At 37.3% G+C, this 23086-nt stretch overlaps 1 protein-coding gene across 8 annotated transcripts in view; it reads left to right on the top strand.

Moving 5' to 3' along the window:
• The first annotated feature begins 12446 nt into the window (after positions 1-12446).
• si:dkey-178k16.1 (band 4.1-like protein 1) overlaps positions 12447-23086 on the top strand; it is a 57619-nt gene continuing 46979 nt past the window's right edge. For 3 of the 8 annotated variants that reach the window (XM_038283060.1, XM_038283059.1, XM_038283057.1), the window contains exon 1: positions 12448-12694. The gene's annotated coding sequence lies outside the window, so the exon portion shown is untranslated. Of the gene's footprint in view, positions 12695-23086 lie in introns of all 8 variants that reach the window. The other 5 variants (XM_038283058.1, XM_038283055.1, XM_038283062.1 and 2 more) reach the window with 3 other exon arrangements.

Raw genomic sequence — 23086 nt, 5'->3', positions numbered from 1 at the left:
GTTTTGTGTTTTGGCTACAGGTGACAGTATCAATAGAAAACTCCACAATGCCTCTTTTAAAACTATGGTTTAGGACTTTTCAAAGTAGGCTTTTTTACAGTTTCACAATGGTTTGAGTTTGTAGTACATTTGATAATAAATTAGATTTTTCTGTAATGGCATAATAAGCTTACAAATCTATCTTTATGCATTTATCACGAAATCTACAGCTGGTTCTGAGTCTAATAACAAAGACAAAATGCTTAATCCAAAGACACAACACATGGCACCATAAAAAAAAAACACCAGGCTTTTAATTTGTGCCAATGTAATTTATAATTTTTAGTTTTACAGTTCCTTTCACCTTCTGTGATGGGCAAGTGTTATTTAAAAGATTAGGAACATTCTGCTGATTCCCTGCAGATGACCCTGAAGAAACCTTCATCTAGAATTGTACCCAGTAAACTACTCACAAGGCAAGAGAGGTGAACATAATCTCACCTGAGAGACAAAAAAAAAAAGTCATGCAAAAACTGGTTTTGTTCAAGCATGGAATGTGAAGTGCTTCCATTTGCTCTACGCATTTAAACTGTTACCACATGCTTGAATCCATCATTTTGTTCTTGCTGTAATCGGCATGATAATGTTAAAATAAATACAACTTCCAATGTGGTTTCTAGAGCGAATGTGCAGGCAGCTTAAGGTAGAAGATTTACATGTCAAAATTTCTAATAGGAAATATTTTTTCATCACAAAAGGTTAAAAGGCTGTTAATCACATTTGTAAGCCGCAAAATAACGTTGGCCTCAATTATAGGCCATGGGTATTATTCTTAATCTTGGTAGATTTAGCATTTCATTTGTTGAGTTTGAAAGGGCTATACCTATCACCTGTGGAAAACAAAAGACAAACACGTCTTAAAATGTACTGTAAATACGAAGAACATGTCCATAAAGTTTTTTTTCATCTCACATCAGTGATAAAAAGATGTTTCCTAGGTCTAATAAAAAAGGTTAAGTGTTTGCTCTTTTGAAATTGAGCTTGTCTGTCAGACTTTTTTATACATACATACCCACAGGGAACTCAGAGGTGTTAGAGCCAATCTGTACATGTCGAAACCTCACACCTGATGAAAGAAAATGTCATTATTAATAATGGCTCTAATAACTCTCAGAAAAGGTTACCGGTAATAATATTTTTACTTGATTAATGTTCCCTCTCATCTGCACTTCGCCTAAACAGAAAACACAGTAGATAAACTCCATTTTCATTCCACTGTGGTTTAGTTTCTCATAGAACCTCACAATTTTATGGAGGAATGTGAACAGTTATTGTGGAGGAGAAAAAGCTTGTTTTTTCCATCTCCTCTCCAGATGAACAAGGGCCAAGAGTGGTGACTCTGGTTGCAGGCAATGAGGTCCTACACGTGTGAACGTGATGGGAACTCGCTGATTATGTGGTTACATGCAGATGCACCATGCGGTTACACTCCGAAGAGTAGGATGAAAAATGAAGACAGCTCTACAGGAGTTATTTATGCTTCGAAATCTTAGGTTGATTTAGGGTTTGCGTCTTTAAGTATGCATGCTTTCATTAGTGTCCTGCAGCGTGAAAGGCCACCAGCTGTAGAACACCAGTGTAGAACACCAATGAACCCACCCACAATTGACTTTTTGTTTTGGACGGAAAATGAACTTCACAATCTCGTTTTTCACCAATTTAGAGCATTTATATTGATTATATATTAATAAAGTCTGTTTTAACTGTCAATTATGCTGATTTTAAGGGACAAAATAATGAAAGATCTCTGTTTACCATTAAGAAATAATCCATTTTGCTGTAATATTGATAATTTTCAATCTTAATTTTTCATTTATAGGAAAGAATTTTTTTTTTACCTAAAGTTTTTCACTCTAATTACATAATCATACATGTGTGTGTATTTTTTGTTGAGATTAATTTGTTTGTTATTATTATTTTATTAATTATTAATGATTAATAGATAAGCAGGGGTTGATTAGATCCTATACAATCCTTTGCAAAATGCCCATTGAAAGTTTTCTATTTTTGTCATTTTAAAACTTAAACTGGATTTCATCCCTTTGTGAATTTATGGAATAGATTACAAAAGGTAGCAGATCATTTTTAAAGTTGAAGGAAATATGGGGCAATGTTTCCAATGGTGTAAACAAATAAACCTGCATTTTATTTTATTTTATTTTATTTTATTTTACATCTGTAATTATTTTTAATCCTTAAAAATGAATCCATACTTTTGGTCGAAATATATTTCATTTGAAAATGACTGATGCTTTTTGTTAAATTATGTTCTCCATAAAAAGGTTTTTGGTCTTTGGTTTTACTGGATTGATTTAGAGGTTTCAGAGTAAAATGGGACCTGGACCGAAAGTATTGCTGGGTGTTGGAAGAAGACGAGCTTGTATTATCTCCACCATATGATTACCATTTGTATCTTAGCCGACATGGGATGAAGGATACATACTGTACAGAGGGAACCACTTAAAGTTGAGAAAAAAAATCGCAGCTGCAGAACAACTGCCAGGCGGCTGCCTTCAGCTTTTCAGCCAGTGTCTAGCAGTTTTCCATACAACTGGGACCATATTATGATGCAGTAGATAACGCCGACTAGTAATGTCTCCAGTACATGTAGTTGGAAATTACTGTAAGAGAAGAAAAGTTGGAAGAATAACATTTTAAGACAACTTAACGTATAAGTACTGGCAACTCAATAAATAATCTTAAAGATTATAACTCTTTTTTTTTTTTAACTGACTTAAATGATTGTACCTATGTGTAACACTTAATTTTTAGATGTACACAGCTGAAAATATATTTTCATTGTTTTTCTCTGGTTAGAGCATAAGCCCCTTAATAAGATGCAACCTTTTATTAAAGAAAACACAAGCTTTTCTTGAGGCTGGGATGCTGATAAATAGACTGGTTCTGTATTTGAACCTCTTAAGATGAGCTTACAGTATAATTCTTCAAAAAAATGAAGAACATTCTGGACAACTGTGAGCATTCTCTCCATCAGACTGTTTAACAATAACAAAGTGTCTTCACCCAAAGTCTTCTCCATATATAGTGCAAGACAGATGACTACAGAAAATCCTTTCTGCCTACAGTTATCAAAATCTCTAACAACTTGCTGAAAGAACCTTTTGAGTTACTACAGTCTTTAATTTCCATTTAGGAATAATATTTTCAAATATTTTCATATTCAAATAAATCCAAGTGCTTGTTAGCAAATTAGCAACAGAGGACATCAATGCAATGACAGAGTGTGTGCAACTACATAAATGTCGATGCAGGTAACACCATGTCTAACAAAACAGTAATAAACTCTGGATCTCCCATGATCTGGAGGAACCGGTGAACAAGAAGAGAGAAAATGAATCACTAAGGGGCATTCAGAGGCACCTTTGGGTCAAGATCAGAGAAAGCAAGGAAACATACCAGAAATAGCTGGAAAGCAAGCTACAACAAAACAATTTTAGAGATGTGCGGTCAGGGATGAAGAGGATCGCAGGTTTCAAGCAGAGGGAGGATCAGACAGATAGGTGTCTGGAGAGAGCCAATGAAGGGAACACATCATTTAATAGGTTTAGGACAGGAACAGGCTCTTCCTTCTTTTTTTCAGCCCACAGTCCAACAGACATCCCACCCTCTTTTGACCTAAAGCCTTCCTCTGAAACCTTAAATGTTTCTTCTTCTACCTTTGCCATGCACCTTTCTGCTTCAATGCACATCTTCTCATCCAAATCAGAAGATAGTGCTCCTCCATCCCCCTTTTAGCTGTTTGTTGCTAGAGCTCAATCAAAAGGTAACTGAAGAGAAGGAATCGCAATTAGGCAACATGTCCAGATGACGTCAGCCTCAGGGTCCTTAAAGGCCTGTGCAGAGCAGCTCTGTGGGATTCTACAGCATCTTTCCAACCTTAGCCTGATTTAGGCGACAGTTCCAGTGATGTGGAAGACCTCCTGCCTTGTTCTGGTACCAAAGTAAACTCAGCCAACAGTCCTCAGTTGTAAACCTGTTACCTTTCCAAAAAAAGTAAAAAAATAAAAAACAAAGCCACTGAATTTTTTCCACATGTTTTCATGGAGTTTGAGATGAAAGATCTGTCATACACCTGCTTCGGTCCACTGTCATTTAGACAAAGCAGACAGCACTTTAAGGATCACATATGTTGATTTCTAAACTGCAATAAACATGATTCAGCCTGATTAGCTATGTCAGAAACACCAGAAGACTCTATTGGAGGCCTGGATCAAAGTCTACCTGACAAACACACCACAGTTTGTGAGCTTGAAGAGTCAACTGTTTAATCGGATATACTCTAGGAAAAGGATTTTGGTGGATGATGAATACAAATCATGCAAATCATAAAAAAAATGACCTATGTACATATTAAGTAAGACATTTGCTAGATTATAATGAATAAAGATTTTGGTAAATAGTAAATACTATTAATTAAATCCTATCTGTATATAAACCATTATAATACATAAAAAAAAACTAATTGGCATCATAGAGTCAGATTAATTGTGCAATCCTACTGAGTACATAGGCCCACTAATTGTTGAAAAGGATGGAAAACAACCTGAATGGTGCTACAGTTTGTAATATAATCAGCTGGTTTTCCTTGATAGAAATGTTTAACCAATCTGAATGCATTGTCTCTGTAAAGTGCCTTGAGATGAAGTGTGATTTGAATTTGATTTATTTAAATAAACTGAAATGAACTGAAAATCAATGCTGTAGCATGCTGTAGCATGATCCCAGTCTGAGGCATTTCTGTGTTGAAAATATTTCTGGTGTCGAACTATTTTGTAATGAGTAGACTTCAACTTATTTCTCTTGGTGTTTCATAGCTACTGAAATTAGATACACCAATAAAAAAGTTTAGGTACTTTAACTCAACCAAACTGAGAGCAAACTGTTATCTTCAATTTTTTGGTGCAAATTCTATACGGTAAGTTGCTTTTTTGCAATCATGACGGCCACAGGGGACACTTCTCTCACCAACCCTTCCAACTATGTAAAATTCAAACCTTTAGTACAAGTCCTGTCATCTGCAGAAATACTGGAGTGACTACAGCTGTTGGATGCATCAGAGATGGAAAAGAAGTTGAGTACAGCGGGATTGTAAACCTCTTAGCATGGTTGTGAAAACGACCATATGATCCTGAATGTGAACAGAACAAGCGAAATAACTGAAGATTTCAGAAGAATGGGAACAAGTCCAACGCTACTAACATCATGGGAGAAGGTGATGGAGGACAATGAATGCCTCTGTGCTCACCTGGAAAACAGACTCAACTTGAGAAACAACTCTGGAGCCATACGGAAAAAGAGAAAGAACAGACTGACCTTCTTAAGGAAGATTGGGTCCTTCAGTGTTTACAGCAGGATGCTCTATACCTTCTATAAGTATGTCTGGAGAGTGTGTTCTATTCCATATTCTTCAAGGGTAATATAACACTTAAAGAGGCTCAACAGGCTAAATGCCAGCTCTCTTCTAGGAACTCCTCTATAACCTCTGGATGTGATTTCTCAAAGAGTAATTCTTCATAAAATGAAGAACATTATAGAGTACTGTGAACATCCTCTACAAAAGACAATAAAATAACACAGCGTCTTCTGTCAGAGACCTCTCCGGAGGCGGTGCAAGACAGGCCACTAGAGAGGATCCTTTATCAACATAGACAACAATTAATTGAAAAACAGCCCCTATGAGTTATTACATCAATTAATAATTGGAATTAATAATGTTCTGAATTAAATTAACTGAATTGAAAATTTTTAATTAAATTCACTTTCAGTCATTTCAATATGACTACAGCAATCCTGTTAAATAATCATTCACTATTACTGATCATATGTTCACCACTCCAGCTTTTCCTTTGTTATTACCTTATTGATATGCATTGTCATGGTGATCCAGATGTGGATTTACTTTGCATGAGCTGCCTCTAAAAAACCCACTAGAGTTTGTGTGTTTCCGGCTTAGCTTAAACTGAGTGACACTGCAATGGAAAGGAGATGGCAGCAGCCAGAGACTTGGCAGGCTGCTGCTCTCGAAATGAGGGCACATGTCTCCCACAGTCCCTGTCCAACTGGACCCTGGTAGGCATAGAAACAAATGTGTGTACAGTGTGTGTGTGTGTGTCATGTTTATTTGACAACTGACTTTTCTTTTGCACCTTCTAACATAAAAAAAATGTAAGTATTTCTTATTAGACCAAACTTAATATATTTGATCTAATCTCAAATGTCTGTTATTGCCTCATTGTAAAATCCACTTTATTGGAGAAAGAAAGACATTTGTGTTCAATTGCTGGACTGTGCCTGGCTTAGTTTCAGAGTCCACAAACTGTCATCACAAAGTTTAACATGTGGCTGTGACCACATCTTTACTATATAAGCATGAAAGAATAAAACACAATCATGTTCTTTATTTGCTACATTCAACACTGAATTTAGGTTTTTCAATACAACAGGCAGTCTTTGATAGGAGTGTGTATAAAAATATTTTCTCAAAAGTGGACTAAACTGAATTATAAAAAAACACATCTCACTTTTTAACCACAAAGCCACAAGTGGTTTGATTGGATTGTGAAGAAAATGACTTTAATCTTGATATGGTGATCATTTAATACCTAGATGTTTTTTTATCAAAAAAAGTTTTTGTAAAAATAGAGGCTACAATTTGTTTGACTTTTGGGGTTTTATAGTGACATGCATTAATGTAGCTCAAAGCAGATTTAGGTAATACAAATATCCTAAGAATAGTCCTAAGTTTTAAAACTGAATGGAAAGAGAAGTGATTAATTCCCCCTCAGTAAACAGGGGCTGATAGAACAGCTAAATTAGCATGACATGGCCTTCAACCTCAGGTGATAAGGTGAGCAGGACGAGCATTAATAGGGAAAACCGTCAAGATGTCCATGGTAACTGCATAGAGTCACAGCTCCAGGGTGGGTTGGGGTAGTGGGTGTACTGTATGCTGATGAGCCAATTATTATAATAATTTTTGCAGCGAAACAAACAAAAAAACAACAACAACAATGGCCTCGCTACTATGATACATAGTAGCAGCAGCAACATTACTTTACCAGGGGGAGGAAACACAGTCAGTGTTAACTAGAAGACAAACAGAACTAGACGCTGAATAATACTGGAAAAACACTGCTAAAGGCTGAAAATTGAGAAGGTGGGGGAGGTTGACCTTTTAGTACAAACGGAACTGAGTGCTCAGACTGAAGTGTTGACACAATCAAAGACCAGACCTAAATCTACTTGTTCATTTCTTCATCCAAAGACAAATGAATCATTTATTGAACTTCAATATTGCATATTACCTACCTAAGTTACATATATGTAACTTCAGCTTACATAAATGTGCTTTTAAAGCGATTATGGCTCCACCCTTCACGAAAACACAGTTACTGAAGATTTTCTGTAAAAACCCATTAGATGCTTTTTTTTGTAAATAGAACAGTGCATATAATTTTTTATCTTTGCCTTTCTTCTTTTATGTCTCATAATACAACAGTTCAAATTCAGCAGAGATGAGGTACTGCTCTGGCTCCAATAAAAGTCAAAATGATAATACTTCACATAAAAGAGTGGACTGGCTGTCACATTTTTCACATGTGCAAAGCAGTCTAGGATTTTAACAGTGATGGCATGAATAATCACATTACGCAGGTGCAAAGCAAAAAAAGAAAAATAATTTAGCACATCTAACATGTGACTGTTGTTAAAAGAGTGCTGTGTTTATCCTCTTTTCTTATCACCCTCTGCTTTGTTTGGAAGTGTGACTGTGGTGTATGAACGACACCATGTGGACAAAAGTAAGTATCGCCACTTGCAACTTCAAGCTATGACCATAGTAATCTATTGATGTCATAAAGTATTTGGGATATTAGTTTGTGTTCTAAAAAGATTGCAATCAAAAATTCATATGTATAAATGATTGAATATTGATTTGTTTTTATAATTATACAATCTTCGGATTATAGAGTAGATTTATACCCCACATAAGATAAGAGTTGTTTTTTTTTTCTGCAGATCTAACTGAAGGAAAACCAGTGAAGCGTGAAAGGAATTGATTTTCCTCTATGTACATTTGCATTTCAACAGCACACTTGTGTATGAATGCCAGAAAGGGCATTCAGTACAGAAGGTTCCTGTGAGTCACTGAAGCAATACATCACGCACTCAGCCTTCATCCATTCAGCCCACAGCTTGCAATATGCAAGCAGCAATATGACAAATCTTTTTGGATCTTGTGAGTTAAAGATGGGCTGACATATGCATATGAATATAAAAATATTCAGAACATCAGTATGATTCTGTAAGGCGGCGTCACTAAATGACAGATATAAACAAACAAACCACACACTAGAGTCCTGGAACAAAATATTCATACCCCTTAAGTTTTCTATTTCGTAACATTTCAACCACAAACTTGGATATATTTTTATGAAAATTTTGTAAATGATAAACCAATTCAAAATAGTCCTATATGGAAGGGTGATATGACGGTAATACAGTACATGATTTATGCATGTTTTAATTTCTATATCTTCCAATGTTTTTTTCATGAGTGCACAGGAAACAGAATAAAAATTACAAGAAAAAAAGTTGGTCAGGCCACACAATTTAGCCAAGGTTGCTATTTAACAGATGGAAACTGTGATCCTTTACTAATATGGCTGAAGCTTAAAGCTGACTGTAATTTCTAAGTAATTTTGAAAGTAAATAATAAATAAAATATAAAGACAAATCAGTTCTCCTCTGTCAGCGCGTACCATCATATGAAATTGATTTATTATAAAACACTGAAAACTGAACTAAAATTAATTAAACATTCCTTAAAATAGGCATATACTGACCTTATTTGGGCAAGTGAATAAGATAATAGGCCAAAGGAATGGCTTGAAAAAGCTTGAAAAAGTTCAATCAAGGCAACTGGACATACAATTTTACAAGAGGCTTCTTCAGTTCTAACTAGTGGAGGGGAGCAATGAGAATAATATGCCAAAGGAATGGGTACATTTGTCCTTGAAATAGTATAATTAGAAAAGTATGCATTTGAAATAAAATTTTTCTGATTTTAAACATAAATCGTCTCATTCCATCAGCAAATGGTTTTACTGCTCTAAAAATGGGTAAATAAAGTTATTTAATAAAAAACTGATTTACTTATATGTCAACTTATGTATTGTGTTATTTTTTTTTCATCATATCAGAGGCCACGAAAAGCTCTAGAGGGGCACTTCCACTAGTGGCCACTGTTTAGAACCACCCATGTTTTACACACATCTGGATATAGAGCTGGCTGGATCTGATCCCAAAGTCTTGGTCCAGGTTTATAAGTTGGATTGTTTGGTTATGGATAGATCTGCTTCCATTCCCAGTCTGACCAGATGCCATTCCATGGCATTTATGCTGCTAACACCATGCTTTACTTCTACACTGTTGATTTAAATTTTTTTAAAATCTTTAAGAAGAGTATACTTTTTTTAATGTTTAATGAAAGGTGTGCATATGACTAATAGTTTTCCTGTCAGCAGATTCTCTTTTTTAGCTGCTTTTCTTAATCTGATTATTCGCTGTGACCTTAGATGAAAAGCAGAGGCTTTAGTGGGTTTCAGGTTGTTTCATACTCTCTCTGTGTTATGTTGGACAGTCTTCTCCACAGCTTTGTCCTCAATCTGTTTGAAGTGTTCCTTGCTGTTCTTGCCTCATTTATGTTCCATAAGACAATTACATATAGGGTATATTTTTGTTGATAGCACATTGTATCCTAGGGTGGGTTCTTTTCACACGATATTGCAAAGATTTTGGATTTAGACAGAATTAAATGCATTTACAAAATCATATTTTCCTTTATTTTCACTTCACAGTTACTTTTAAAATGTAGAATAAATAATAAGAATTATAAATTAATTCATACGGTTACCTAAACTGAGTATTTGGGTATCTGAAAAGCAGGGGCAGAGCTATATGGGGGGTGGGGGGGGGTGGGGGGTGCACGGTCACCCCTGTGGCCACCCTTACTGTACCATTTTTTCCCCCTCTAATACAGATGCTGGCAGCAGTAATACTCTCAAGTGGAATATTCAAAACATTTTAATTTTTTGTGGTTATTCATACACATCAATATACTAACATCAAATATAATAAGTACATAATTCGTGCACTTTTCAGAACTACATTTTGTGTTATATGGGGTAAAGAGAAAAATATGTCTTGCAAGTCATCTAGGATTCTTCAGTGAACTCATAAATAACAATTTTAATAAAAACTTATCAAATAATCAATTTATGTAGATATTAGTGCTTGTTAATATCAATGTTATGCAGAATGTTTATTGACACAAGTGGGTAATAATGGAAAAGATTTATGCCCCAGAACTCAAAACTGAAACAGTTTTATCCACTTTACCTTTAATCTAGAAATTACGGATGTTTAAAATGTTTAAATAGGTCCGGGACCTATAAAGTCAACCAGGGTATACAGAAGTTGGTAAAGAGGTCATTATGGAGTCTGCATTTTTTTTATTCTATTTATTTATTTTCTTATTTTTTCCTACTTGCTATGATTCTGCTTTTTTTAAAATATATTTTAATCATGTAAAGCACTTTGCTTTGTCTTTTTACTGAATTGTGCTATACAAATAAATTTGCCTTGCCTTACCTTTATTTAGAAAATATGGATGCTTTGCTCATTCATTTTGCTGTTGTAATAGTGTAGATTGACGCTGAGGTTCTGGTGCCTATCCGCTTTTGGCCACCCCTCAGTGTACATTGGTTATTACGGAAGAGGATTAGGGCCACTGGAATTTCTTTTTTTTTATATTAACTGATTTTTACATTTTATTTCAGTAGAATATGAGAAAAAAGTCAGAATTCTGACTTTAATCTAAGCATTCTGACTTTAATCACATAATTCTGACTTTTTCTCAGAATTCTGACCTTAATCTCAGAATTTTACTTAATGTAGATGGGCACCATGAATGAAGAGATGTGAGAGCACTCAAAATTACAGACTTTTTACATGCCTGATGGGTCCACGCTAATACTATTTCATTAAAGGAGAAGTTCGGTTTTTTACACTTTAAGCCCATTTTCTGTAGTGTCCAGGATGAAATCGAATGATCGACACCAAACGTTTGACAATTGCTCCTGTCTCTGCTTTTTGGCTCATTTAGAATCAACCCCTGGCTGCTTTAGAATGGCTAGCATAGAGCATGTCCGATAATGTCCTTAAAACAACCTTAAACGTTCTTTTTTTTTAAATATGCTACTCACCGTGTCGTCAGCGCTGTTCAATGACGTTCCAAAAAAAGTTTCGTGAAGAAAAAACGTTCCTGTAGTGTTTTATTTAGCATTTTGTAAATCCCATTGAGTTCTGTAGGAATAGTCAATATTCCGCTGCCACCGGAAACGGAAATGGGGCCTGTTTACACAGTTGTAGTCTTTTCGCTTCACTCTGTGTACTCCGACGTCGAGAATCAAGAATCCACCTTTCGTATTCCATTTTCAGAGTTTTTTAAAGTGTTTAACAGAGACGTTAGCGCCTCAACGTCGGAGTACACAGAGTGAAGCGAAAAGACTACAACTGTGTAAACAGGCCCCATTTCCGTTTCCGGTGGCAGCGGAATATTGACTATTCCTACAGAACTCAATGGGATTTACACAATGCTAAATAAAACACTACAGGAACGTTTTTTCTTCACGAAACTTTTTTTGGAACGTCATTGAACAGCGCTGACGACACGGTGAGTAGCATAATTAAAAAAAAGAACGTTTAAGGTTGTTTTAAGGACATTATCGGACATGCTCTATGCTAGCCATTCTAAAGCAGCCAGGGGGTGATTCTAAATGAGCCAAAAAGCAGAGACAGGAGCAATTGTCAAACTTTTGGTGTCGATCATTCGATTTCATCCTGGACACTACAGAAAATGGGCTTAAAGTGTAAAAAACCGAACTTCTCCTTTAATGAAAGAGCAGATGCTAACATGTTTTTTAGCTGTCAGAATTCAGTCAGAGTTCTGAGATTAGAGTCAGAATTGTGAGGAAAAATTCAGAATTCTGAGATTAAATTCAGAATTCTGAGATTAAATTCAGAATTCTGACTTTTTCTGAGAATTATGACTTTAACCTCAGAATTCTGACTTTTTTCTCCTATCATACTGAAATAAAATGTAAAAATCAGTTAACTTTTTTCTTTTTTTTCAGTGGCCCTAATCCTCTTCCGTAGGTTATTGCCAGGCCACCCTTATAAAAATGTTCTGGCTACGCCTCTGCTGGAAAATATCAGTCTGAATTTGCAGTATCCTTTTGTAATGAGAGAGCTCAGAAGCAGTGACCCAAAAATCAGTTACATTTTAACAACGCCGCGAGTCATGCGCGCAGAATATTACGCACGACGTGAGGAGTTTCCCTTTCTTCCCTCATGCAAACGCCCCTCTTCTGTCCACCAAGGCTCCCTGACTGTTAGCCACCGCTACCGGCTTGTGCCTGTCTGCTGTCCCAGTCTGCAGCGCTGCATCTCCCCACTGTAGAGAGAGAGAGAGAGAGACTGAGAAAGGAGAGAGAAAGATAGTCTCCGGGGCGGTGGCGGCAGGGTCCTGCAAACTCAATGTCCAAAATCTTGACATCCGGACCTAAGAAGGCAGGTAAGCAGTTTTTAATCGTATTGTCCTGATTTGACAGCGCCCGCAGGTGCATGCCTGCTGCGTTCACCGGTTATTGCGAAGTGCCAATTGTGCAGAAGCAGAGAGAGGAAGAGGAGGACCTCATCTCATGGCAGTGATGCGCTTTGCTGCTGGAACAGGGCTTTTAAATGCAAAGATGTCGCTTTTGTGAGCAGAGATCATTGGGCGGAGGTGGAGGGTGTTGCCACACAGCGTTAACATGGTCAATATGGTCGTTTAATAAGCAGCGCAGAATGAGCGCATCCTTTACATCATGCTGATCGGGCCCATGTAGGAAGCAGGTGCACCTTTGTTCCTTTTCTCTAAAAGCATCAAGCATACCAAGGTTATTATTCTCCAGATATTGTCTCAGCATATTTTTTATGCTCATTGATGTTTTTTCTTCCTATGTGGAGCTATACCAGCTGATGCTTAGGATAATGAGCTAATTAAAGAGGGGATGTATTGACGCGGGTGTGGCAGAGGGGGCAGGCATGGGTGCCTCGGTCTCCTGAGTGTGTGACCTGCTATCTGACAGGGTAGTAATTTAGAAGACCTCTTTAACTAACAGAGTTAGTTTGAAGGGAACTGCTGCTGCCTGTGTGGAAGCAGGAAATAACAGAAGCTGACCATGCATAATCTAATTTATCAGATCGCTTTTCAGGGAAAGCCAGAAGACAATGGAGATTGCAAATTAGTTATCTAATAAGCCTGAGCAAGTAGGTGCTCCAGTTTATTCAAATCAAAGTGGATTTAGTAAGCATGTTGGAAAAACTTCAGTACTATATGCCAACCACAGCTCTGGACCCTTGTTCTACCAAAGCGCCATAATCAAAGGAAATCTAACTTACCTTAGCCCTGTGCTCCAAAGACTTCTCTAAGACTCGACGTCTGGGACTCCTATTGCACCCCTTTCTCATCCAACAAGGGTTAAAAGATAGGGTTCAAGTTTAAATCAGTTAAATTATGTTTTTGCCTTAAAGTTGTTGTATACACAGGGGTGCTTCTAACTACATACCAGTGAAATGTTCCTTCATAGGTTTTAAATACACATTTTAAACAATCTTCTGTAGTGAATTCCAGAGATGCACCAAACCCAATAACTGGATCAGATATCGGCTCTGATATTGACTAATTAGGTGAATCAGATATTAAATCCAGTGCACTTTACATGGAAATGTTATATCTTTCTTTTTGCTGCTTCTTTGTTAATAAATAATATAAAGTACATTTATATCTGTATTTTTTTTTTTACAGTGTTTATGTTGAGGATTAGGTGTTCACTCACATGGAAAGATATATGGTTCATTCATTCAACATTTGAATAGGATCGTATCTGATATCGGCATATACGCTCAGCTTAGGTATACGTATCAAATTGGATCGGGAATAACTTTATCAGTGCATCTCTAGTAAATTTGTCTCCAACAAATGAGAAAAAAGCATCTAAACATTAACAATGCCTTATGGGGCATATAAGGAGTCTGTTTGGGTACAGGCAATGTCACTAAGAAACAGTTCTTCCAAGTAATACCACTTCCTGTTTGAGAAATTTTGAAATTATTTAACTGGCTGTTACATATTTCCTCTAGTTTAGTTTTTAGGATATATGCATATCTTTTGTTTGGTAAGCATGCTCAATTTTAATCAATAATAACAGTTTAATAGGTGATTAACAACTGTGCTGAAAAAAAAGCATGCATTATCAAATATCACGCAGTAGTTTGGGGATCCAGTGAGTTATAAGTCTGCATCTATTGCCTAAACGAGCGGGCTTGTCAGCTCTCATTACAATTGCCCTCTTTTGTTCATATTCCTCTGAGTCAAACAGACTGTGAGCCCTCGAGTATCTGGCTCCTTTGCAGCCACGCCACAGGCCACAGAAAATCCCAGACTCCCGGGGTTTGTCAAGCAGTCAGTAAAAAGAATTAGATCTGAAATCCATCCATCTGTCCATCCATTGCTGTGTCCCTCTGTGCATCCTCTCATCTCGTTTTTCCTTTCACCTGCTCCACTTTTTAAGAGTCCCTTGTATTCATTTTGACAGTGCAAACACAGACAGACTGGGTCTTCTTTGTAGCAGCCCTTTGCTGCTTTAGATAAAAGGATAAAGTGCTCTTTAGTGGAATGTATTAGCTATTAGCTATTTTTGTATTAGTATAACCAGTCTTCAGTTAAACTTGGTCAGAGGGTTAAAGTATGTGGACGATGCATGCAGAAATGCTCTGCATTGCTTCCAGACAATGAATAAGGTTGAACCTAAGTTCCATTCAATATCTTCTCAGAAGGCAGTTTTGTTTTGCATAATAATTCACCATGCCTGCTTGTTTAGAGTAAAGTAACTTTAATACAGTTCCCCCTCAAGGCCTTTGTGGGGTTATCCTGTGATTGATTTGTAATACCTCGTTGAAGCAGAGAGCCTATCTGGAGCTCTCCACTGGATAAACTCAAATTACTTTCAAGTCAGAGGAGCTTTCAAAGGCATATCAAGATAACAGCATGTAATAAACTGTCAGTTTTGCATTATCACCACAAAAGATGCACAAATCACTAAGCTGAAGTTATGACTGGTGGTATGACAGAGGTATATTTATATGGAAGCCGCATATTATCACTAGAGGAAACGTTCTGGTTTTAACACCTGTGGTAATGGATTTTTAGAGAGAATATCAGCCTGATTGCTGATACGTATGGTGAACTGAAGTAAAAGTAATGAGTTTCATTGAGCTTAAGAGGAAAAGGGAATTTTCTGTGATAGATGCTGTGATTCTAAAATCAGAAAGAGTCACTGAATGAGATTTCTTGAAAACGATAGAGAAAAGAAAAGCTGAATTCTTAGATTAAATGCATTATACATTGTTGGTTTTCTGAAATTCAGAGATCATATAAAGAATTAGAATCTGCTCTATTTGACCATGATTGTGAACACAGTAAAGGTGTTTGACATTTGTTACCGCACTTACAGCATGCAGACATTAAGTATAGACGTATAGATAACAAAATGTATATGCTTTTTTCTGTATGTAAGAAAAGACAAAAAAGGTTTGTTATGGTACAAATCTGCTTATTTTGTCTCACATCACTGTGGCTTTCTACTCAGGTTATGAATATATTTATATGAGGTTATGGTTTATTTTTATTGTTTTTAACAGCCCTTTCATAGAAGGAGTGTACAATAAGCCCTGATAATCCTCTCTGCAGTGTCGATCATTTTGAGTTTTATAGATATATGCTTATCTGTTTGCATTATTTCACACTCCCTCATATCCACCTCCTATTTCTTCATATATATTACCTATATAGTTAAGAATGCATCAAGCTATTGTCCTCTACAGTCACATTGTCAATAAGTACCAATGATCTAGTTCCACTGGCAGCATCCCTGATATACAGTATATTACTGCTCCCCTGTTTAACAGATAAGGTTGACCTTAACTGATGAAGATTCTCAGGCTTTTTCCATCTAGTCCTCTTCTGTCATTCCAATCCAGAATGCTGCTGCCTACAGATTATAGATTTGTTTTCATTTTATCAGACCCGCAGAGTTCCCAGGTCTTCTGGCTCAAATCTATTTTGTATTTCTAGAATCTGAACCAAAGGTGGAGAAGTATACGGAAGGCCGTTTTGACATTTATTAGAAGCATTGTCCTCTCTATTGTTCCATGTGTTGAAATGAAACAACAAGATTTTTCCGAATCAAAACTATATTCCTACTACCCAGAAATGTACATAAAGATATCCTAAATTATATTTTTGCCAGCACAAATTACATTTCAGCCTGCCAAAAACATAATTGGACTAGTAAGAATAAACTTTCAAATACCTAGAAATATTTACAACCTTGAAGTGGCCCTTTTGACATTAGTGTCATGATACGTGGTTGGTTTGCTAGCCCAAGGATGCAGAATTCACAGACTCAGAGGCAGGATAAAGTCCAATGTTTATTATTTGGCTCTGGTCTCCCACCTGGGAGGCAGAGAGCACAGAAAACAGGTTAACTCAGGGATCAGAAACTAACTCAAAAACTCACTGGTTCGCTGGTTCAGACAGGCAGAGTTCAACAGAGTCCCTGTGTCAGAAACGGGCATAGCATGAGGAGGCTATGACCGTACAGGGCACACATGGCTTGGGAATACAAGGCTTGGAAACAATGGCTAACACATGGCTGTGGGTAACACAGGCTACATGGCTTGGGAACAGATGGCTACGATCCGGCTCCGAGTGGAGCTGAGACACAGCTTATATGGGGAGAGGTTAATGAGCAGAGCTGATGGGAAACAGCTGTGCGCAGAGAACCAGCTCCCAGGGAAAGATCCATATCGCCCTCTGGAGGGCAAACCCCTGGATCCAAACAGAAACAGAAGCCAAACAGAATGGGATCCACACCGCCCTCTGGAGGGCAAACCTTGGATCCCAACAATTAGCTTGACTAAATATATATTTAAGATGTGCATTTCTCCCTAGTCAAAATGAACATTTCAGAAATGTAAAATAACATTCTTCCTATCTAAAATATACCTTCTTCATATCTAAAAATGAATTCTGACTAGGATGAATTCTAATTTCTGATCTCCATAATGTCATGATCGGTTCTCTAATGGAGACCCAAAGATGCAGAACACCACTGACGGACACAGGATGAAAAGTTTAACAAGTTTATTTGCACAATCACACTGTATATGCTGAAGGCTGGTTCGGGCCTGGATTCTGGTTTCACCGGAGTCTGCGTGAGAGACAGCACAGTTAAGGACTGTTGACGGGGTTTGGTTTCCAAAGAAGCACAGATAGTACCTTGAGGGTTCTTGAGGTTCACTTTGGGAGAGTCACTGTTGGTTCTGGAGAAGGATTTAGTTGCAGAGTCCGTTAGCTGCTCCAGCGTCTCACGTCTAGTTTGAGCAGACCTTGGCATTGGTTTCCCAGCTCTAGCCCAGAGCTGCTTGGAGGTTGTCAGAGGATTTTCAGGGTTTGGCTCAGAGGGTCGGCTCGGCAGGTTAGCTCTTCCTGAGCTTTCACGGAGGAAGCACGAGTTTCCTAGAGGCACAGAAACAAAGGTTAGAATCCAACTAGGGATTAGAGTCATGGAGAAAATCACTGAGATCAAGGCACTTAGCGCTGACCAACTGGAACATCATCTGCGGCGTTGAGGCATGGTCTGAAGACAGCTTAAGTTGTGGATCCTGCTGATGATTTGCTGAGATGCACCTGTTGCAGGTGGCTCCTCAGAGGGATCCAGGCGGAACCTTGCCTGGAGAAGATGTGGAATTTTCTCAGTCCCAACACATAATCAGACGTTTCTGTAGTGTAAATTTTATTCAGATATCAAAAATTAATGCAACATTACAGATTTCTATCCAAAATACAGTTTTAGATTAAAAAAAACATATTTTGACTGACATTCAAAAAAATAAATTGGGCGCCGTTTTAACATAAAATAGGCAGGCTGACTAGTCACATTTCTGCCGAGGAGAGGCAGTGGCTGGCCTGTGTCTGTGCTGGAGGTAAGAGAAGACAACAAACAATCCTCATAGGGCTATATTAAAAAAGCTTTTCAAAAAGTCACTTAAAAACCTCTTATTTCATGCTTTGTTTTTATCTTTGCTATATTTCATTCTGACTTAAAAATGCAGTCTTGGCCGCACTCCTTCAACCTACATCAAAAAGTAAAATTTCAGCTTTTCTCCTTTGTTGTATTTTTTTAATCCACAGAGGTTACCATTTTTTCACCTCGCAATGCATGCTTGATGACATGGTAAGGACGTGGTGGACTGGAACTTAAAGAGCAAACACAGTAAGGCTAACCCAAGTTGTTATTGTTTTATCATATTGTGTTAAACTCATGTAATTTTAGACAATGGTGTCCTTAGATCTATTTTTTAATATATCAGGTAAGGCTTACACCAAAAGCAGAAGCTAACATGAAAGCAAAATTAAATTGTTAGGGGAACAACTGCTTAACTTGACAGTGAAACCTTTTTGTTTAGTTTTTGTAGCTTATCATTCTAAACTGTCCTTCTGTGAAGATGTTTTGATCCCGATGATAACCCTAAACAGCTTAAGTTGCATGTCACATTAGAGGACGCATTTAAGCTCTCAACTTTGTTGTCAACATGAATATTTAAAATAAATTTTACCTCGATAATGATAAATGCTAGTTAAATGCCCAACTGTTTGCAGACAGACTTTGCATTTCGTGTTCATTTTCTCAACATCTGTGGCGTAATTTTGGTGCCACTGAACTGAGTGTGCAGTGAGAGCAATGTGCGTTGTTTAAACTGCAACACCCTCATTTAAAACCGGCCTGAGGCACGCTAAACTCTGACAACATGCTCTCGACTTCTTCTCTGCACGCTCAGTTTCATCTCTTCTCTCACTTCACAGGATTAACAGATGTAAATTTGTTTACAGCTGTTTAATACTTCTTTACTGGGCTAGTCCACCATTCTGCTTGTTTACGCTTCTGACTGTATTGGTGGAGTCATGTGATTATAGACACGCTGCACTATCTTAAAGGGGAAGGAAATACCAGAATTGATTTATTTTGAGCCGAATTTCAGTTTTTTTTTTACTGAAATTGGAAAATTGTCACCGGTTATCATAGTGAATGACTGTAAAAATCCAGAATATACCAAGTGGCTGGTATAGTCTACAGAAACATCTGAGCAGGAAACAAAATGGAGACCCCCAGGTCATAGTGGGATTCACCTATTAAGGTGGTGGAGAATACTGTTAAAGTTCTGGATACAAACAGACATTGTGATCATTGATAAGCAGCAGTGGACAGCCACAGTGCTCGATTTTGCCAACCCTATTTATGGAAACATCAGGTAAAAATGACAGGATAAATTGGAAAAATACTTAGGCCTCAGGGAAAAAATATGGAAAGCCTGGAAGTTCAAGGCAACGGTAGTCCCTGTGTCATTAGAGCACTCAGGGCAGTAACCCCCATGCTCCAACAGACACCTAAAGGAACAGTAGTCAAGAAATGCAGTTCTAGGGACAGCTAAGATACTGTGAAGTACCCTCACGCTCCCAGGTCCTTGATAGAGGATCTGTGCTTGAGATGAAGGAATCTCCCAACCCGCCCAGGGGCACGAGTGGTCGGTGACATATATATCACCCACCCCTCGTACTCACATATGTGTGCATTGATTATATACTTCAGTAATATCAATTTCTTTCTAGATCTAGAAATTTCTACATGTATTTTAAAATACCTGATATTTTCATGACTTTTCTATCTTTGCAAAGGTATCTTGTGGTCCTTCTTTTAAAGCTACCGACAGCACCACTGTTTCCATCTTGTCACATCTGTGTGCCCATCTCCGCACGAACTGTCACATCCTTCAATACGGTGCCATGTGACGGTTCACCTCTTACTCCCTCCTTCACACATGTGTATGTGACAACCAGCCCAAAAAATCCCCACAGGCTGTTCTCTTTCCCTCTTATTTTCTTTATCTTATTTTGATATGCTTGACAGATGATGTTAGGCTGGAGTTTCCATGGTGACTGCATATTAAACAGGCTGGTCTGATGTCTTTGTGTTAAGTGTTGTTGGTGGCATCACTCCTGATTTGGTCAGAAATGGGGCAGGTGGGGGGGTGGGCTGGGCTCCAGCGCAGCATGGTGCCTGTCACTGCTTTTAAAGTGATGCTTTCTTTCCATTAAAATTTTAAAGTGAAGGTTGCTGAAACATTGAGGTGTGAGGAGGATTTTTCTTTTTCATCAGTACTTTGTCCTAAATGTAATACTTCCCTGTCATAGCAAGAAGTATTGCAAATTTGTATTGATTGATATAATCATGAAATACCTAGTTAGTTAAGCTATTTATTGGTAATAATAATAGCAAGCAATTAAATTTGCACACAAACCTTAGCATTTTATCAACTCCGTACAACTGCTTTGTAAGATAATCTTTTTATACTGTATACCTAATGATTAGATTTGATAACAGCTTTCTAAACATGGTAATTTTACATTATAGCCTTTCTATAGAAGACATTTTTAACAGATTTTTTACTAAATTTTGTATGGACTATAGGACTATATGTTTTGAAATATAAACTAAACCAGCGCTTGTCTCTTTAAACAAGTTGTATGAATATAACCTGCTACAGTATATGCATGCTAAGGGAGTGTAAATCATAAGAAAGATAGGATAGAGTTAAGTGGTTATGCCATTAACGGCTTAAACACTGGTAAATTTAGCATCCAGTGCGATAATAAAACGGATATTATGATTGTTGAAAATGAAAATGCATAGGGGTTTATCAGACCACCTATGGTTCCCTGCAACTGTGCTTGAGTGTCTCCAAACAAAATGGAGGCCCTGGAGTTTTTGGTATGAACTACAGGTACGTAGCAATTTGGTGGCATTGCCATAAGTCTGACAGATGGAGAATTATGGCAGGTTAGAAAACTTAGAGTTTTCAATAAAACCTGCTTTGTCAAACGGACCCCAGCTTGTTAAAAGACCTGAATTTACACAACAACACCAACTCTATTTAAAAACAAACTTGAGAAATAGGTCAGCCCTACTGCAAAGTTTGCTTAGTTTGGCCATGAGAGGTTAAGAATCTTGGGCTTATTTGGAATATATTACCTTCTAGCTGTTCCTCGCTCCTATCAATTCACCCGTGGCAGGGTCATTGATATTGATCAGGTGTCTATAGCGATATATATTGATATTGATTAATTGTCCAGCCATGAGTACGTTCAAAGATTTGATTTTGTGTAACAAGTTCTTTGCTAAATCTCATCATTATGAGACACATTTCTTAAGCCATGTCTGAAATCTGTAGCCACTTAAGTTCCTTTATTGGTTACTATGGGCTGTCAGTTGATTGGTAGGAGCACATTTGTATGACTATTGAGTATTTTGCATTAACTAATCATAGCTGTAAGAGGACAGCATCCCATTTAGCAATGAGGTCAACCACACCTCCCAACTGATAAAAATTGATGTTCCTCCTTGCTCTCAGCAACTACTGTATGTAAATCACTTTCATACCTTAGCAGAAAGTTATATCCTTAGATTGGAGCTTTCTGAGAGGAGTCTACGTTTTACAAAGGAAATGTACCCTAGTAGGGTTCACACATATAGATAACTGTGCCATGTTTTTCCCCTTTTTTGTTCTCCTTGTGGAAATGAGCCTGTTGCGTGTTATGAGTGAGTAGGGTAGAATCTTGGGAATGCTTTGATTTCAAAACTGGAAAACTCCAAACTTTTGTCTGTCTTGGCCTAATATCCTGTTATGTGTGTGACCTGTGAATCAAGCATGTTCAATTCAGATCAGAGCTTTTGTAGCTGAATGCAGAATGTTAACCAATCTAGAGAAGCTGATCCAGTAGCTGTCTTAGAGACAGACACTGCATACAACCTGTTGTCACTTCTCCTGCAGAGCTATAAACTGAAGTTTACATGAAGAGACAGGATATGTATTTTTTCATACATTGTACATTTAAAAGGGAGAGTTCTCTGATCACTCCACTAAAATATTATCTTAATTGTGTATTATGTCAGTAGGGTGTCTTTGCAAATATCCGATCTACATGCAAACACTGTCAGGACACGGAAACAGATTTATATTAAAAATAAAACATAAGAGTAACCTATTAATATTCACCTAATTTCTGGGAAGTTTGCCTATTTTGCATCCCCAAATGGAAAAGCAAATAACTGAGAAACTGTAAGCCCCAATTACATGTGTGATACGTTATTTGAAAGCTAACACCTTCTAGTTTCTGAATATATACATGAAAATTGGGTAAGTAAAACACCCAAGCTGCATCAAGCCCAAGCTGCATCAGTTCAAACATGACTCAAAGTTTTTTTATTTTATTCATGAAAATAATAAGTCTTTTTTGAATAGGAATAAAGACATGCTTGCTTGTTGTGGCTGCTTTGTCATGCTACATTTCGACATGCTGCTATAATTGTGCTTTGGTGCTCGCTATGTCCATAAAATGAACTAGGTGGTTTAATTGTAAAGAAACAAAGCTTTCCAGCGATGTCTAACATGTCTATATCGGGCAACATTTTACCAGTGAATTTTTTTGTTTTCTGAGTTATTATTTGTAAACGCTTTAAAATGAGGACTGTCCCTCAGCTGATAAGGGAGAATGGTCTGCAAGTATACAGGAACACCTTCAGAAAACAAGGTGCAATGAAAAGTAATGGATGCAAGAAGACTAGTTCCCAACATTATGAAGAAACGGTTTATGATTAATACCTGTATTACCTTAAAATTTCAAAACTACCCAAAGAAAAATATTTGATTCTATATTCTGGTTCTTGCTGTTTTTACCACCCGAAAAAAAAAAAGCACATTCTCTTCCAACCGCTTTTCTTTGTAGCTGCTACAAACGAAAGTA

This window comes from Cyprinodon tularosa, unplaced genomic scaffold (genome assembly GCF_016077235.1).
Source record: "Cyprinodon tularosa strain WSP-4 unplaced genomic scaffold, ASM1607723v1 ctg19, whole genome shotgun sequence".
Taxonomy (NCBI): domain Eukaryota; kingdom Metazoa; phylum Chordata; class Actinopteri; order Cyprinodontiformes; family Cyprinodontidae; genus Cyprinodon; species Cyprinodon tularosa.
This window is presented reverse-complemented; position numbering and strand designations above follow the sequence as displayed.